Source organism: Lolium rigidum, chromosome 6 (genome assembly GCF_022539505.1).
Source record: "Lolium rigidum isolate FL_2022 chromosome 6, APGP_CSIRO_Lrig_0.1, whole genome shotgun sequence".
NCBI lineage: Eukaryota > Viridiplantae > Streptophyta > Magnoliopsida > Poales > Poaceae > Lolium > Lolium rigidum.
Genome location: NC_061513.1, coordinates 333,978,174 through 333,996,499, shown reverse-complemented (window position 1 = coordinate 333,996,499; position 18,326 = coordinate 333,978,174). Strand labels below are relative to the sequence as shown.

The 18,326-nt window shown below is 47.5% G+C and overlaps 2 pseudogenes; both read right to left on the bottom strand.

Moving 5' to 3' along the window:
• Positions 1-977: 977 nt before the first annotated feature.
• On the bottom strand, positions 978-3,865 carry LOC124664833 (annotated as a pseudogene).
• Positions 3,866-6,005: 2,140 nt separating this feature from the next.
• LOC124664832 lies at positions 6,006-6,344 on the bottom strand (annotated as a pseudogene).
• Positions 6,345-18,326: the final 11,982 nt, after the last annotated feature.

The following is an 18,326-nucleotide window of genomic DNA, read 5'->3' as shown; positions in this document are numbered from 1 at the left end:
AGCCGGTTGATGGCTTTGTTAATTCAAAGCCGGGCTCATTTCGAGCCTTCCGTCTAAAAAGGTTGAGATGCATGATTGTCCATACATGAATCGAATTTGGGTTTACTGTAAAATAGTCTCTGTGATATTTTATTTTAGACAAAACTGAACTTCAAAAGAGAAAGCAAGGAATCAGTGTGCAGCGGGATATTCTTATATCAGTTGAATCATCCTAAAGTCCCTACCTAAGAAGAACATAATGACACTTATTAAGCAACCATCACCTGAACTGACAAAAATACGATAAAAAACTTTTGGGACCTTTGCTCATGGAACATGAAACCTACATGATCGGGTGGCAGCATTCTGGGGCAGGTTGAAATCATCCTTTTCCATGATTCGACAAAAAACTGCCTCTTACATCCACCTTTAAATTTAGCACCCAATATCATTACAGGTTGCAAGAGGATGACTTTAAAATTCTAATGTTCACGTATCACTTGTTTTTCTTTAACTCAGCACTTCACGAATCATCTTTTAATTTCACACATATTTTTCTCTAAAGCTGATACCAATAGATAACCATATCAATACAGAGACTTGACCATTTAGAGCAGCAATGCTCTAATTTGGCTTTCCTCTTACTTCTGAACACCCAAATTAGAATTCAGAAGTGTATGAATAGTAGTACCTAAAGAAAAATGCAGCACTGCAACCATGACACTTTCAGCACGACCAAGAATAAAGTAAAATTTATTAACACAACCTGGGCAATCAAGCAACAACTTAGTTGACAACGGTGGGAGCTGCAGATCACCGTCAGCTCCTCCCTCCTTCCACCACCGGCGTTCGTTGCATTCTCCTCCTCGCTGCCCAGCACCATTTCCTTCATCAACTCCACCAGACGCTCCTCATCCTGACGTGTTGATCGCTCGGCCTCCGCCTCGCTCCCCTCCTTTTGATGTGGTTCATTTCTGTAATTACACATTCTATTCTATCTAATCGGGTGGCAGGATCGACTGCCTTAAACTCAAAAAAGAAGTTCTGCAGACAAATATCCGATCAACGCCAACAAGGTTCAGATTATCTACCACATATATCAACAGTAAAGAGGTTACTATGAAGCTCAAGAGATTACTTATGTCCTACACGTAAACACGATCATACAAATAAAAATGCGTACCTCTCCATTGAAATGATCAACCAGCATTTCTTTCGAATTCTTCAGCTCTTCAACACTCTCAAATTGCTCTCCGATGAAGGCAAATAAAGGCTTTGTTCCAAGCTTAGGAGCCAACTTCTTAACATATACATAGGATTCTATGGATTTGTAGTTCTCAGTAAGGTCGTATATGTGGTGATCATAAATCCTTCCCAAAACAAGATTGGTGGGCCTCATCTTTGAATGAGAACCATACTGCAAAAGGCATAAATAGTTACAGCTATAAACGGGGGAAAGATAAACTCTGTAAATACATGATGGCAACCGAACCAATCATTATAACAGAAAGTGAGAAAGTTTCAAATAGGTCTTAAATGAATGCTAATAAATTCTTTGTTCAGCTAACTAAGTCATTTTACTTGCTACACAAATCATCAATTATTCTTTTTTCTGGGGTTAACAGAAATTCCATTTTTCACCAACTACATGGTGGAACTGCAGGTTAAGCCAACATAATGGAACTTACCACTAATTAAAAGACTGCACTCAGACTCAAGGGAGAAGAACTCGGGAGAAGTTTCACCCCTCTCTCAAATCGCATGATGCTGTTTTTCTTCTTGGTGTATTTCACTGCATGGTCACGCTTCGGGTGGAAAAGATCTGCCAGCACAGAGTTCAGAACCGCACTAGTCTTTGTACCGTAGAGGATAAGCATCTTCTTGCCTTTCTCAACCTGGAACAAGCATTAGAAGAAAAAGTCAACATACATATTATTTCAGGTTTCCTCACATCGAAGGTTCCGAAGAAGCAGAGCCTTCTAACAAGATTAGCGTGATCATCTGCACAATACTTAAGACACATGTTCCAGAAAATACACCGCTACCTTTCTTGATTCATGTCAAAAGCAAAACACACTCTTGCAAAGATGAAAGATACTACATGACACTAATTTTGGAGGCTTGCTGGAAGGTACAAGTTTCCGATTAGCCACAATTCGACAATTTTTCACTGCAACCTTTTATCTTTGACAAGTTCACCAATGCTTCCATGTCAAATAATGTCCAGGTACTGTAAATTGAAGATAGATTTGCAACACGTGGCGAAAGGGTGGAAGAGATGTGGAGCTTACAATCTTGGGCGCGTGCTTGAGGAGCTCGCGCTTGGCGCGCATGCTCTTGGGAACCCTGATCGCCACGTACCATCTTCCTCCGACGAAGTTAGAACCCAAGCCGCGCAGGGAAGGGATGGCCTCCTCGTCCGGCCGTCCGGAGTACCGTACTGTTCCAGCATCGGATGTCGAGGTGTGCCAATTTCAGGGCCGTGCTCGTGCAGGGACGGTGTTGCCCGTCTCACACGGTGCTATACTCCCCGGCTGTGCGCTGTGAATTCCCGTGGAAGGCACGAGCCAGGGGAGGGGACGGTGTAGTGTGTCTGGATACCGGAGGTGGGGCAGGTGAGGACACCAGCGGCGACACGCTTCGAGGATCTAGGCTTAGCGCGAGGAGATGGATGCAGCCGCGTGCGAGGAGATGGATCGCAGCCTACCCAGCATATGGAGGCAAGGTCCCAGGAGAGGAGCTCGCGCGGTAGAGCAAGGCGCCGCCGACAGCGGTTTCTGAGGGCGAAGGTGCGTGGTTTAGGGCGCGTTTGGTTGCCCGAGGCCCCTGGCTCGCATGGGGGCGCAGTTTTTGCCTTGGTTGACTGGCCTTGATTGGTCTCACTTGCGTTTTTTTTTTAGATAAAAGGAATTCTCTTCCCGATTTCATTAAAGAAACCAAGTTTGTTACTACAAAGATCACAGAACAGACCACCAAACACCCCCACGGACACACATACTTAAAGTTTTACAGACCGAACAGATCGAAATAAAATCCAAGTTCATTTCAACAACAGAGAAGAGAGGGGGGTGGGGAAACTGAAAACACATCGAGCCTAAGAGAGAAAAGCAGAACTGCATCACAGCCCAACTTTTTTTTGCTCCTGCTTCATGCCATCTTCTTCTTCCTTCCTCCTCCAACTCCTCTCCCTTTTTTTATTCCTCTTCTACATTGTCAACCTTGGCGTCCAGGTGACCCAACACTTTCTTGCTCCAAATGCTTCCCTTGCTACCCTTTCCAGCACCTTAGCACAGAACTCCAACCTGCTCCTAGCGTTCTCCTTCACGTGCAACAAACTCCATGTATTAATATAAAAACAAATTTTTAGAATAACTGCAAAAGGTTCATCAGACCATTTTTTGTCAAAACAAGCCAAGTTTCTTGTTTTCCAAATACTCCAAATAACAGCAGCAATTCCCACTGTAAGAAACTCTCTTTTCACCCCCCCAAACTTTTTCAACCAAGTGAAGATGCATTGGTCAGCAGTTTTAAATTGGAAGTTCATACCAAAAGTGCAACTGACTACATTTCAGATGTATCTAGCTGGGGAACATTTGAAGAAAAGATGATTGATAGTTTCTTTGCATCCGCAAAAAAGACATTTCTTTTCAAATTTACCCCCCCCCCTCTGCAGCAGAACATCCCTAGTGAGAATACTTCCATTAAGCACTAGCCATAGGAAAGTCTTGACTCTAAGGGGTATCTTATTTTTCCACAAAAACTTGTAAGGTACCACTTCATTACACTGCATTGCTAAATACATAGATTTAACTGAAAATTCACCTGTGGCAGTCAATTTCCAGACTAACCTATCAGGGTCATAATTCAGTGTAACTCTTTCTAGCATTTTTTTTCAAATTAATCCATTGTTCTCTGAGTTCTCCTACCATTGCTCTTCTAAATCTAAGCATCTCTACACCTACATCAAACACTTCATTAACTTTGACATTCCTGTTCATGGACAACAAAAATATTCTTGGAAAGGTTTTGGACAGGCAGGAAGATCCTATCCAGTGATCTTTCCAAAACTAGTTTTTGATTCATCCCCAATTCTAATTTTGCAATGCTGCCAGAAAGTTTTTTTATCTCCATCAGACCCTGCCAGAAGTGTGAATCTCCATTTTTGGTGATTACCTGGCAGAGAGTTTGCTTCTGAAGATATTTCTTTCTAAGGATTGTTTGCCGGATACCATCTTCATTGAAAAGCTTCCATAGCCATTTGGCTAGTAAAGAAATATTCAATTTTTCCAAATCTAAAATTCCTAAACCACCTTGATCTTTTGGTAGATAGACTGTCTGCCAGTTTACCAAATGGTATTTCTTTTTATCTTCAGTCTCATCCCACAGAAAATTATTCCTGATCTTGTCTAGTTTTTCGCTCACACCAACATGCAACCTATAAAAGGAAAGCATGTAAATGGGAACACTTGTGAGAGATGAATTGATTAGGGTAACTCTCCCACCCATCACCAACATTTTCCCTTGCCAAGGTCCTAATTTGTTTCTCATTTTCCCTTCAGTAGGTTCCCAATCAGAATTTTTCAGCCTTTTTTGTTAATTGGAACTCCCAAGTACATCATTGGCAGCAAACCAGATTTACAAGTGAAAATTCTTTCAAAGTCTTCCTTTCTATCTGTGCCCCCCCCCCCCAGACAATAAATCTCACTTTTATGAAAATTTATTTTTAGCCCTGACATTTGCTCAAAAGGAGAATCACTTTCATGTTTCTGGCTTGGTCCAGATTGTCTTCGAGAAGAAGGATTGTGTCATCTGCATATTACAGAATAGACACACCTCCTTTCACAAGGCTTGTACCTAGGCCTGTCAGTAATCCCTCCCCTTGAGATCTTTTTACAAGAATTGCAAGAATATCAATAGCAAGGTCAAAAAGAATGGGGGAAAGTGGGTCTCCTTGCCTCACTCCCTGGTATGTGGAAAAGTAGGACCCTATCTTCCCATTAACATTAATCCCCACCTTACCACTAGTTATTGTCTTCATTATCAAGTCAATCCATTTGGATGGAAAACCCTTAGCTTCCATTGATTGATGAAGGAAAGACCATTTGACCTTGTCAAAGGCTTTTTCAAAATCAATCTTGAAAAGCACACCAGTTTTTTTCTTTTAGTGTGTGTCATTTAGAATTTCATGCAAAATGTTAACCCCTTCCATAATATATCTTCCTTTAATGAAAGCAGTTCGATTCAAAAGTACAACCTTCCAAATCACCTGAATGAGTCTATTAACTATGACTCTTGTGATAATTTTGAAGAGAGTGGATTTGGTGATCAGGGTGAGCACCCCCTAGACACTGTTAGATTTGCTTTTAGATTGGATCTCCGCGATTAGATACTCACGGCCATCAAACGGACGTGAAATTCCCAACGGAACCCCGAACACCAAATCGCATCTCCTACCTCCGCCTCCCACCGCCAGAGGCGCGCCGCATGTCGTCCCTGGGCGCTAAATGTCGTCGCCCCGCCCGGACGCCCTGCTGCAGTTCGTCAACATCCTGGGCACCGGTGGAGAGCTTGGCGTCGAGGAAGGGGTCGCCCGTGGAGCCGACACGGCTGGGGTCGCGGTCGTCACCGCCGCCGGCGGCGTCGGTGCTGAAGGCGCGCCACTCGGAGCCCTCGTCGATGAAGTGCGCGTCGAGGACACCCGCTCGTCCGTGGCCAAGCTCTTCATGGTTGCTGCTGCTGCCGCGTGCGCGAGCTCGTCTCGATTTGGGCCACGGAATCATGTACAAGGACTTCACAGGTTCACAACAAACATGGAGGTTCAGGTGAAAGCTTCTGGAATTATAGCTTCACGAGAGATTTCATCGACCTAAAGGATCACGGAGGAACTAGCACTTTCATCTACCAAACTCTGGCACCAGCACTGCTCGGCGCATGGCGTGGCGTGGCTAGCCGGAAATTAACAGGGTAAAAGACTGAAGATATATCTACAGGTGCAGGGAGCGCATGCCGTGGCGTGTCGATCGGCTTCAGTCCGCCACCGCATTGCCGCCACGGCTCACAACCCACGGATGCCTGAGGGCTTGCTCGGCGGAGAGCCTCCGGGAGACGTCCCTGCAGAGCATGCGGCGCAGGAGGTCCTTGGCCTCAGGCGAGACGTTCGCGAACGCGCGCGGCGGGAAGCGCAGGGTGCCACGGAGGACGGCCTCGAAGATCTCGGGCGCGGTGGCGCCGTAGAAGGGGACGGTCCCGGAGAGCATCATGTACAGCACCACCCCGGCGCTCCACACGTCCACCTTCTCGCCGTACTCCCACCCGGCGACCACCTCTGACGCGACCTAGTACGGCGTGCCGACCAGCCCCGCCATCGCCGTGGAGATGCTCGTCCGCCATGGCCTCCCCCTCGAGCTCCCGCAGATTCGATTTGGGCCGCCATGGTCGGGTTCTTGGAGCCTGTAGACTCGATTTGGAACTCCGCTTCTCCTGTAGCCGGGATTTGGGAGATCAGGGATTTCTTTCTCTCCAATTTTGTTCTCACGGATAGTAAACGATGTTAGACACGTGGCATCCAGTTAGGGGGTGCTCACGTACCCCCCTGATCACCGAGCTTCATCCGTAATTTTGAAAGACACATTTAAGAGGCATATAGGCCTGTACTTTTGGATCCTATCTGCATCATTCCCCTTTGGGACTAAAGTGATTATGCCATAGTTCAATCTTGCAATATCCAGTTCTCCTTTCTAGAAATCTTCAAGCAGATCAAAGAGGTCTTGCTTCACTAATTCCCAGTTTTTTTGGTAGAATTCTGCATTAAAACCATCTGGGCCAGCTGCTTTATTAGCTGCCATTTCAAAAACATCTTTTTTGAGTTCTTCCATTGTAAAAACTTTCGATAACGGATCACAATCTTCATCATTGAGTCTTTCCATTCCTGCTTCACTAAATCTAATATTATTTAGATCAGGATTGCCAAAGAGTTTTTTGTAGACGTCAGTGATATATCTCTTAAGATTATCCTGACCTTCTATATAAACTTCATCCTGATTTAAATTGACAATTAGAGTTCTCCTTCTCCTCCCATTTGCTTTGGAGTGATAGTACCTAGTGTTATTATCTCCTTCCAAAATTTCTTTTTCTTTTGCTCTCTGGATCCATTTAATTTCCTCTTCTCTAATAATGTTTTTTAGTTGGTTTTGTAACAATTTTTTCCTCTCCATCTCAGATTGAGTTAGTCCGTACATTTCTCCTTTCTTATCAATTTCATCTAATTGCATTGCAAAAGCTCCTCTCTTCTTCTTATACTCTCCCTCAATATTTAAATTCCAGCCTTTCAAAGTCTTCCTAAGGAAATCAAACTTTTTTGCCAGATGTCAATGTTCTTTTTTCCTGAGTAGGCCCTACCCCACACTTTTTTGACAATTTCTTGGAGATCAGGCCTTAGAAACCAGCAATTTTCAAATCTGAAAATAGGTTTTATTCTAGGTTTGTCTCCTGATTTAATCAAAATAGGAGTATGGTCAGATAACTCACTAGGCAAAGTTGTTGCACACACCAAAGGGAATTTTTTTCTCCCATGATGGTGAAACAAGAACTCTGTCTAAAAGTTCATAAGTGGGATCTTCATGGTTATTACACCAAGTGAATTTCCTACCTGAAAGTTTTATCTCCATCAGACTACCCTGCTCAATTACAGCATTAGAATAGGGTATGCAGATCTTCTGATGACATTCACCAATTCCACTAAGAAATTAGCTTTGCCATCTTGCTGAGCATCCCCATACACCACCACTAAATTCCAAGCGAAATTATCAATTTTGTTAGCTATAAGGAATCTAACAAAATAAACCCCTTTTTTCCACCACATCATAAGTTTCTTTCCTAACTCCTAATAGAATTCCACCAGATCTCCCTCTTGCAGGAATACCATCCCAGTGAAACTCAATTCCCCCACTTATTTCTTTGAGAAATTTAATGGGGTAATCTTGCTTCATTGTTTCCTATATTCCGACAAAGTCAAGATTATGGTCTCTTATGTGTTGCCTAATATAGCTTTTTTTACTTTCTTCCCCAGTGCCCCTACTATTCCAAGTAAAACCACTAAATCATTCTAATTCTTTTCTTTTCCCTTTCCTACACACCATCTAAGTTTTGATGGGGGTTTTGCAGTGAAACTCCACAGGAGTCACTTCCCCCCCCCCCCCATCTGTTTCCCTCTATCAATATAAGTAGTAATCAAATTATCTGGGAGAACCTCACAATCTTCCTTACCCATCTTTAGAATATCCGGTAGAACTTGGTCAACAGCATCTGGCTAGTTGTCCATATCTACTGAATGTTCGATTCCCTCAGGGCTTTCATTTTTATTCATAAAAATATTTACCCTGGCATGCTCCTGTTCTCTTATTAGAGCTAAGTTTGTATCAATCATATCCAGAGTAGTACCAAGTTCAATTCCAACCTTGCTAGCAATGTCTAAAATACTATAATCGGAAGTGTTAGAAAGAGTGGGAAGAGTGTTACTACGTTGTGACGATCGAAGATTTTTTGCCATAGCTATCTTTTTTGCCCTGTCCATGATGGGAACATCACTTTTTGGAGCAAGCCTGTTACTGAATCTGATCCCATTGGCTTCTTCAATTTCGTCTAAGATCCCCACATCCTTGTGCTTCTTCCTCCCATGATTTGGTGATTTTCCCTCTAGAACATTGTTGACTTTTGTTGTCATGCTCAAGGATGAGTCAGACTCCAAACATTTGTCCCCTTCATCTCCAGAGAGATCCACTCTCTCATTTTCCCCCAAGTCTTCAGTTTGATCTTCCATCTCTTGCTCATTTTCCTTCACATTGTCACCAGTTTCTTCCATCAGATTTCCTCCCTCTATCTCCATGTTTTCTTTTACTGCTCCCATTGTCCCTCCCTCATATTGTAGCTGTTTTGAAACTTGAGCAGTAGCAGATCCTTTCTTTTTTGTCAAAGCAATTGCATCCAGATCATTTTGCCATTTAATTTCCTTCTCCTTTCTCCCAAAGCTTTTTTTGTTTGTTCACTTGCTTGTATGTGCCCTTCTCTATCTGCCCCCTCAATTCCTTCAATTCTCTGTCTTTTCTCTCTTCTATCCCCCAACTCTTGTGATAAAGTGTCTTCCATTCATCAAATTCTTGAATGTATTCCGCATCTGGCCTTAACCAACCTTCCTCTACCACCTGCTCTACTTGGAAATATATGTAGTAGATCATCAACTTTTTGGTAGTAAGTTTTGCCATTGCAGGGATATTCTTGTGATTGACCACACCCACCAAGAATCTTATGCTACCATCTTTCCTAAAAGCTTCCATGTCCACTTCAATAACTTTCCCAAGAGTTGAGCCCACTTCACAAATTCCTTGGTAATTCTTCAGAGTTTTTGGAACTCTCTTAGCCACGACCCATACCGTATCCAGCTTCCCGGGTGCAAGGTTTTCATCCGACCACCTGTTTGACATTTACTTTGATGTGTGCATCTCTCGGAGTAACCTGAGTCATAGATAGAGACTTCATTTATCCTTGCAGCTGATGGGAAGTTGACCAAGAACCTCTCACTTGCGTTGTTGCATCGCACGATTCTTAAAACAATGTTTTGACTGCATTTAACCGAATCAACCATTTTTTCAGGATTCATTCTTTTCACTCCTCTGCTTCACAGATGTAACCTTGTTTAGGCTCACTCTCCTTACACTACTCGATATACACTCTCTTCAAATCAATACAACCATACTCTGAATCGAATTAAAATAAGCTGCACATGAAAAATATGCGTGTCGATGATATGAACCAGTTTCGATAATCGATTTCGAGTTTCATCAGTCGTAAATAGTCAATTTAGTGTATGAAGTTTTGAGCAAATTTTGCCAAATTCATTTCACAAGCTTAACCGTTTGAAATTTCCTTTGAGGAGTAGGTTCACTTCACCATTCCGCATGACTTTTATATTGACAGGTTTTTCTTTCGGTGTACATACACGGAAAGATAAATGACTCGCTAGTATATTGTAATATGTACGTATGTGTGAGTAAGGTTTGGACTACTTTTGCTCAATTTTTCTCTTGCTTTCTTCATGGACGGTGACATGGTGATGATAGGTGAGAAGTGAGAGGTGATAATCATGGTGGTGGTGGCATGTGATAAGGGTTTAACTTGTCAATGCCTACAAATTGTAGACTAGGGTTTCGCGGAAAGTAGAGGGCAAGTAGATCTCGAAGGTTCAACCGAAATAGGTGCTCGACTATGAAAACTAGGGTTGTGTTGACAATAATTCGATCCTTTCTTTCTCCCTCGAATCCCTTTATATAGGAGGTGGAGTCGAGGCTTTCGAGAGACTCTTTTGAGTTCGTCCCGTAAACATACAAATCTCTTTATTCCTAATCTATCTCTATCTTCCATACCGATGTTTATTGGGCTTCCGGACTTTCTAATCTTCGGGTCGTGGGCCTTTAATTATCCCCAGGTACTTTATTTGGCAGGCCCATTCGGAATGCCTATGTCAGCATGGTAATGTTCATCTTCGTGGTCAGCGGCGTGGTGATGCTTGTGACCGGCGTGACCGGCGATCTTATGGTGGTAGTCAGCTTCGTGGTCGACGACATGGTGATGCTTGTGACGGGCGTGAACGGCGGTGTCATGGTGGTGTTCGTCTTCGTGGTCGGCGATGTCGTGATGCTCGTGACCGGCGATGTCATGGAGGTGTTCTTCTTCGTGTCGACGACATGGTGATGCTTGTGACGGGCGTGAACAACGGTATCATGGTGGTCTTCGTCTTCGTGGTCGGCGACGTGGTGATGCTCGTGACCGGCGGTGTCATGGTGGTGTTCATCTTCGTGGTCGACGACATGGTGATGCTTGTGACGGGCGTGAACAATGGTGCCATGGTGTTGTTCGTCTTCATGGTCGGTGACGTGGTGATGCTCGTGACCGGCGGTGTCATGGTGGTCGTCATCTTCATGGTCGACGACATGGTGATGCTTGTGGCCGGCGTGACCGGCGGTGTCATGGTGGTGTTCGTCTTCGTGGTCGACGGCATGGTGATGCTTGTGACGGGCGTGAACAATGGTGCCATGGTGTTGTTCGTCTTCGTGCTCGGCGACGTGGTGATGCTCGTGACCGGCGGTGTCATGGTGGTCTTCCTCTTCGTGGTCGACGACATGGTGATGCTTGTGACCGGCGTGAACGGCGATGCCATGGTGGTGTTCGTCTTCGTGGTCGACGACATGGTGATGCTTGTAGCCGGCGTGACCGAAGGTGTCATGGTGGTCTTCGTTTTTGCGGTCGCCGACGTGCTGACGCTTGTGACCAGCACGACCGGCGATGTCATGGTGGTTGCTTGCTTCGTGGTCGGCGACGTGCTCATGCTTGTGATGAGTGAGGTAAGGTGACCATATTACCATATAGGTGAGGCTAAAAAAACATACAAGTAACTAAACAATAGGAGCTCGCTTCTCTACATGGTGCAGAAATGAGTGGTTCGGACGATCAAACAACATGGTTGTTCTGGCCCATGACACATCTCAAATTTGCAAGTGGTTTCTTTCCACTGGCGCATTGATGCAAGAAATCGGTCCAAGTAACTAAAACGCGTACAAACTATCACTGTTATTTGAAATTTGCGTGTGTTGAAATAACGCAAATAGCGAATGCAGAGGCTGCAAAGTCTGTAGGTATTGTTAGAATATATAACGGTATTGTATTTATATAGATATATGGTTGTATCTGTGTAGTCATTGTATAGTTGTTTGTGTATAGTATGACCCGAACTCTGCCTTGTAACCTCTATATATTGATTAATAGAAGGCACCGCAACATGTGGTTTCCATAATCTTACATGGTATCAGACGCAAAATCCTAGCCTGCGCCGTCCCACCTCTTCCGCCGTCGCCAAAACCACCAAAACCCTAGCCCTCGTGCCTCACCGCCGCTCCTGCCTTCATGACCCTCTTCGACAAAGAGACCGCCAAGGCCCTCAAGGAAAAGGCGGATGCAGATGCTGCCAAGGACAAGATGGCCCTCGCCACCGCCAACAGGTCAAGCTTGGGGTCGTTTTCTCCGACCCCGTTGCACGCCTAGGTCGTCGGCCTGCACTCCATCAAGGGACACGTCCCCGTAGAGATCGCGCTTGACACCGGCGTCCACTACCAGTGACGCACCTTCTTCGACGCTGATGTCCGAAAGTACGCCCTCCTCGATCACCTCGACAACGATGCTCACGATGAGCCGGAGCCAGGTGGTCCCTCCTCGACGCCACGGTCGTCTCTTAGATCTATGGGTATGTCTCCCTCGGTATCCTCGACGTTGTCATGAGACCGGGCGACGACGCCCTCGACGTCAATATCCGGAAGGGCATCAACGGTCTCTTCAGCGATCACAAGATCAACCGCCAGCTTCACCTCACGGCCGAGCTTCGCGGTGTTGGTATGTGTGAGCTCACCATGACCAATTATCTGAAAAAGGTCAAGCCTCTCTCAGATGGCTTGCCCGATCTTGGTGCGCCCGTCAAAGACGCCGAGATGGTGATCCAGTGCCTCAACGGCCTCTCCGAGCAGTACGACCCCGCCGCCAATCTGATCTCCCTCATGCCCGGGATCACATTCGCGCAGTGTCGCTCTCTCCTGGAGCTTCAGGATATAAAGCGGATGAATCGTCGAGGCCGCAACACCGACACGTCCCTCTTCACGAGCACCGGCGCCCTTCCCAAAGGCCCCGGGAAGGGCAAGAAAAAAGAAGACCGTCGCCACTGAAGCTGCCAAGGAGGTCGCGCCACCCACCGCGCCGCCGGCTACTCCTCCCGCTCGGGCCTCCGCTTCTCCGACCTCGCTGTCACTGCAGCACCCCTGGAACGGTGCCATCCAGATGTGGCCCTATGGCCAAGGGGCCCAGTTCGCCTCGGCCGCCCGCTCTTCCACGGCCCAACGCACGCATACGTGCCGCGCCACGCCCCCTCACCGCATGCCTTCTCCGTGTATGGGGCCTACGACGTGTTGCCCGTCTCCGACAACTACGGCTATGCACCCGCGTCGCCGCACTATGGACTCGGTGCCACCCCCACCATCACTAGCACCATCGACGACCTCGTGGAATCAGGCCACGCTGATGAACCAGTTCCAAACAATGGGGTTCCAAGCACCCACCAGAGAATGGGTCATGGACACCAGCGCCTCCTCCCACTTCACCTCCGATCCCGGTATGCTCACCTCCGTGTCCCCTCCTTCTGTCTCCTCTCGTGCCGTCGTCGTAGGTAACGGCTCCTCTCTTCCTATCACCGGTACCGGACACAGACGTTTTCCTCTTTCCACTTCATCTCGGCCTCTTTACCTCCTTACCTCCGTAATGTTTTAGTTGATCCTTCTATAGTCAAAAATATTTTGTCTATTCGTCAATTCACTATTGATAATCGTGTTTACGTCGAATTTGACCCTCTTGGTTTTTCTGTGAAGGACATTCTAACCAGGACCGAGATTCTCAGATGCCATAGCTTCGGAGCTCTCAACTCCATCCGTCCATCATCCACTAGCCGGCCATACGCCCTCCTCGTTATTGATCCAGCACTCTAGCACCGTCGGGCTGGACACCCAGGGTGGCTCATCATGGAGACTTTAGCTCGCTCTTCGATTATTCCTAGGGATAAGAATAAAACTAGCTTGTGTCATGCTTGTCAGTTAGGTCGTCATGCTCGTCTTCCTTTTCCTTCTACCAATCGTGGAACCACTTCACCGTTTCAACTAGTTCATTGTGATTTGTGGACATCTACTCTTGAGAGTATTTTTGCCTTTAAGTATTATCTAGTTTGTCTCTATGATTTTACGCAGTATGCTTGGGTTTACCCTCTACGGCTTAAGTAAGAAGTTTTCTCCCACTTATTGTCCTTAAATGTTTTGGTTCTTACTCAGTTTCGTGTACCCTTTCAAGCTATTCAATGTGATAATGGTCGGGAGTTCGATAATTCCCTAATCGACTCGTTTGCCCACCGCCATGGAATTGCACTTCGTTTTTCATGTCCTTATACTTCCCAACAGAATGGTAAACCGGAACATATTGTTCGCACTCTCAATGACATTACTCGCACGCTCCTTATTCAAGATAGCATGCCGCCTCGCTTCTGGGTCGAGGCCCTTCACACAGCCGTGATGTTACATAAGGCTGCCTTCTAAAGCGATCTCCGATTGCATTCCCTTCCGCACACTTCTAGGCGTGGACCTTGTGTATGCCGGTCTTAGGGTTTTTGGATGTCTCTGTTATCCCAACACCACCGTTGTTGCACTGCACAAGCTTGCGCCAAGCTCCATGCCTTGTGTGTTCCTCGGGTATCCTTCCAAACATCATGGCCACCCCTGCCTTGATAGTGCCACCTAGAAGATTATCATCTCCCGCCATGTCGTGTTCGATGGGTCGAGCTTTCCCTTTTCGTCCACCGCGTCGCCTGCATCCCCTACACCATCCCTGCAAACTTAAGATTGTTTGCATAATGCTGAGCAGCCGATGCCATCGTCGCCCTTCATCGTGCCTGCCATGGGAATTCCAGCTCCGGCCATGCCAATGCGTGCGTCATCATCGGTCGTCGTCAGTACAGGAATGGAGCTCGCTGCCGACGGCCAGCTGCCCTCGGCGTAGCCGCGCCTGGCCCTCGGCGTAGCCCCTCGGCTTCTAGGTCCCTCGGCGTATGTCTGGCCCTCGGCGTACGCGACCTACGCCGACGGCCAGCTGGGCCCCTCGGCGTCTCCTGGCGGCGCGACGTCGCCGTTAACGGTGCATCGGCAGATGCCGACGGCCTGCCCTCGGCATACAGGAGCGATCCGACGATGAACGGGGCGACGTGGCGCGAGCTGGCGACGCCACCTGCGCCGTCTACGCCGACGGCCAGCCCTCGGCGTCTGCATGGGCCATGCAGTGCCACGCGGCACGCTGCACGCGGCTGCCAGGCGGTAGGCTATGCCGACGGCATTGCCCTCGGCATAGACCTGACCATATGGTCGCAGCAAGGGTCTATGCCGACGGCATTGCCCTCGGCATAGGCCTGTTCGATTTTTTTTGTTTTTTGTTTTCAGCAGTCCAGTTTGCACCGTCCAGCAGTCCAGTTTGCACAGTTTAGCAGTTCTACATCCAAATTCATCAAAATTCACCATAATTCATCCAAATTCACCATAATTCACATAAATAGCATAAAATGCACATAGTAGCATACATGGTGCACATAGTAGCATACATGGTGCACATACAAGAGGAGAGTGCCATGTCATCCAAATACAGAACTAGCGAAGGAAGGACCCGGGCGGGGTGTGTCCGCCCACATCGTTGGCGAAACGAGCAGCCCGGGGTTGCGCTCCGGTAGAAGCTGCAGAAGAACCACCTGGAGAAGGACCGGAACTACGCCCAGGAGAAGTCGACGGAGAGGCACCGGGAGTAGTCCCAGGAGTAGTCGACGGAGAGGCACCAGCAGAACGCCCAGGAGACTGACCACCTTCATGAACTGGTGTGACCTCGTGCCCACCCTGCAAGGCCTGGTTCCCGGAGCATCCCGTTCCCTACATGTTCCCTACATGTTAGCAACTTGCGATGCAAAGGGAAGTGGTAACTACGGGTTTGGCAAAGAACTTACCTCCGGTGTGGATCCGTAGTAAGTCGCAGCGAAATCTGCCCTCGATGGCATGATAGGCATGTCCCCCGCCACGGTAACTCGAGCCGGTGGCGGTGTACCGAGTAGACATAGAAATCATCATTTCCTGCAAGATAGGTTACAAGTTAGGCTTTGCAGAAATAAAGCATCAAACTGAGACTTGTCATCTACTTGCGAGAAGAAAGATTCAGACTTACTCCTATATACGCCATGTAGGCTATATTCTACCTATTCCACTGCGCAGCGGCCTGCTGATACGCTTCATTACAGGCTTCGAATGCCGCCTCGAACTCAGGCTACAATTTCAGAAACAATGAATCTCGTCAACACTTAGCCATGTAGGAAGAGGATGAAAATGAGGAAAACTTACATCGTAGGCGGGTGGACGAGCAGGCCGTGGACGAGGCTGGGGGTTGTTGGCGGTGAGGGTATGCTTGAGACGCGTGTAGCTCGTGGCGTGGGTAGGCTTGACCATGTTATTCAGAAAGGGGAAACGGCCATGCGGACGCCCGCGACTCGACAGGACCAACGACTCCTCGTCGGTCGGCATGCGCAAGGGGTCATCCACCTCCGGGTGACGAGACCTCACCATGTCGCAGTAGTCATCCTTGGCGGCCTTGGCATTGCCGTAGTACGTGGCTGAGGCAATGCGGGATTGGGCTTCGCTTCGTCCGCATCATGTCATATATCTCGGCATCATGAAGCACCACCCCAGGTGGTGCCTCGGCCACCTGCATCGCGAAAAGAAGAGTTATGCGTATCACAAATGAGACATGACGGGAAATGAAAGAAGGTCGTTCCATGTATATGCATACCTTTTTCCCCTTGAAGCGGGTGTAGTCGCGGCTTCCCGCGTAGTGGCTGCCACCGGTGCCTCGGTTCTCCATGTTACGCCTCGACACGGCTGCAAACTCCTCGTCCTGCCTGAGCCACCTCGCCCTAATCAGCTCCTCCCATGCCTCCCTATGCTGCTCGGCCCACTCGGGACAAACCTGAAAACGCAATACTCAACTCAAGATAATTCAATGAAAACTTAGCAGCAATGTAGAATCTCATTGACATTTTACTCACCGACATGTACTCATCAATGGTCATTGCCCATTCCTCCGTAGGCTGGTTACCAACATAGTACTCCTTCTTGACCCTCTTACCCTTGTTAGCCCAGAAGGCACTAGCGCAGGTGACCTTTTGGTTGTACCACTGCTACGGTGTCAACCTCTCGCAAGCGCCACGCAAAGTGAGACGCGCCTGCGTATCATGCTCCGGGTCCACACGATAGAAGCACTTCAATCATGCATAAATCAGTTGTGAAAGTCATGAGTTAGCACATTAGGGTCATCAACTATGAACGGTGCTCGAGAAATATATGCCTTACCCAGAACTTGGTGGTCACGACCTCGGCGGCTGTCGCGAAGCCTACGGCGGGGGCATCCTCATAGTCCGCCCAAGTAGTGGCTAGCTTCGTCGGGCCACCGGGGACCGTGCTAAGGGGAGTGTATCTGCCGGGCCAGAACTTCTTAATCAGAGCCCCAAGCAAGCTGTTAGGCTGGCGGGCGGGCTTGGCCTCCCATGTCCAGATTCGTTGCAAATAAATCACACATTAGTACACATGCCAAATTGTTTATTATGCCCAAGATGAAAATACATGTTCGAAATTTCTGAAGTAGTACACTTACTCATCGCTCGAAGGAATGATAAGGGCCTTGTCATCATGGGTCTTCGGCTCCTTCCTCGCATCGGGGACTCTAGCTTCTCCACGAATCTTCAAGGGCTTCGGCGCACCTTCACCCTCCATCACCTCCAACTCAGCCGTAGAGTCCGACTCGTGTGTAGACTCCGTCTCCATCTCCACCTCCCCACTAGACGGACCCTCAAGGTACAACTCAGGAGCCACGTCGCCAGAAGCGGAGGGTGGCTCGTCAAAGTCCATGTGTACCCCGCCGCCACCTCGTCCTCCACCTCGTCCTCATCCTCGACCTCCACCTCGTCCTCCTCGTCCTCGTCCTCCATCGGTACCATCGGCGTAACGCGGATTTTGCACCGGGGCTCGATCACTCCGTCTAGGCACTCTAGGAATATTCCTCTTCACCTGCGCCGCCGTCTTAAGCAAGCTCTCGGAGTCTGCCTTGCCGCTGCTCATATTGTTCGATCACCCGCATTGAGAAGAATAAAACAGCTTAAGCACAAAGACATATTATATGAAGATACTAAGAATAAAAGGCACAATGCAATTAAGAAGCATGTTGACATAATAAAATGAAGATACTAAGAATAAAAGGCACAATGCAATTAAGAAGCATGTTGACATAATAAAATGAAGATACTAAGAATAAAAGGCACAATGCAATTAAGAAGCATGTTGACATAATAAAATGAAGATACTAAGAATAAAAGACCCTCACCAGCCATCATCGCTCTCACGCTCACTCTCATACTCCATCTCTTTCTCTTTCTCTTTCTCTGGCCCACTATCACTATCACTATCTTGTGAGTACAAAGTTGAAGGGTCGACGGGTGGAGGCTCATCATAATCACTAGTAGGAAAAGCCTCATCAGTGGCGCACGAAAAATGGATTCTGTGGCGCATGGGAGGTGCGCCACAGAAACGTCGCCACAAAAATAAGGTTTCTGTGGCGCACCTGCTCATGCGCCACAGAATTAAGGTTTCGTGGCGCACGTGTTCTTAGGTGCGCCACGGAAAAGCGTGCGC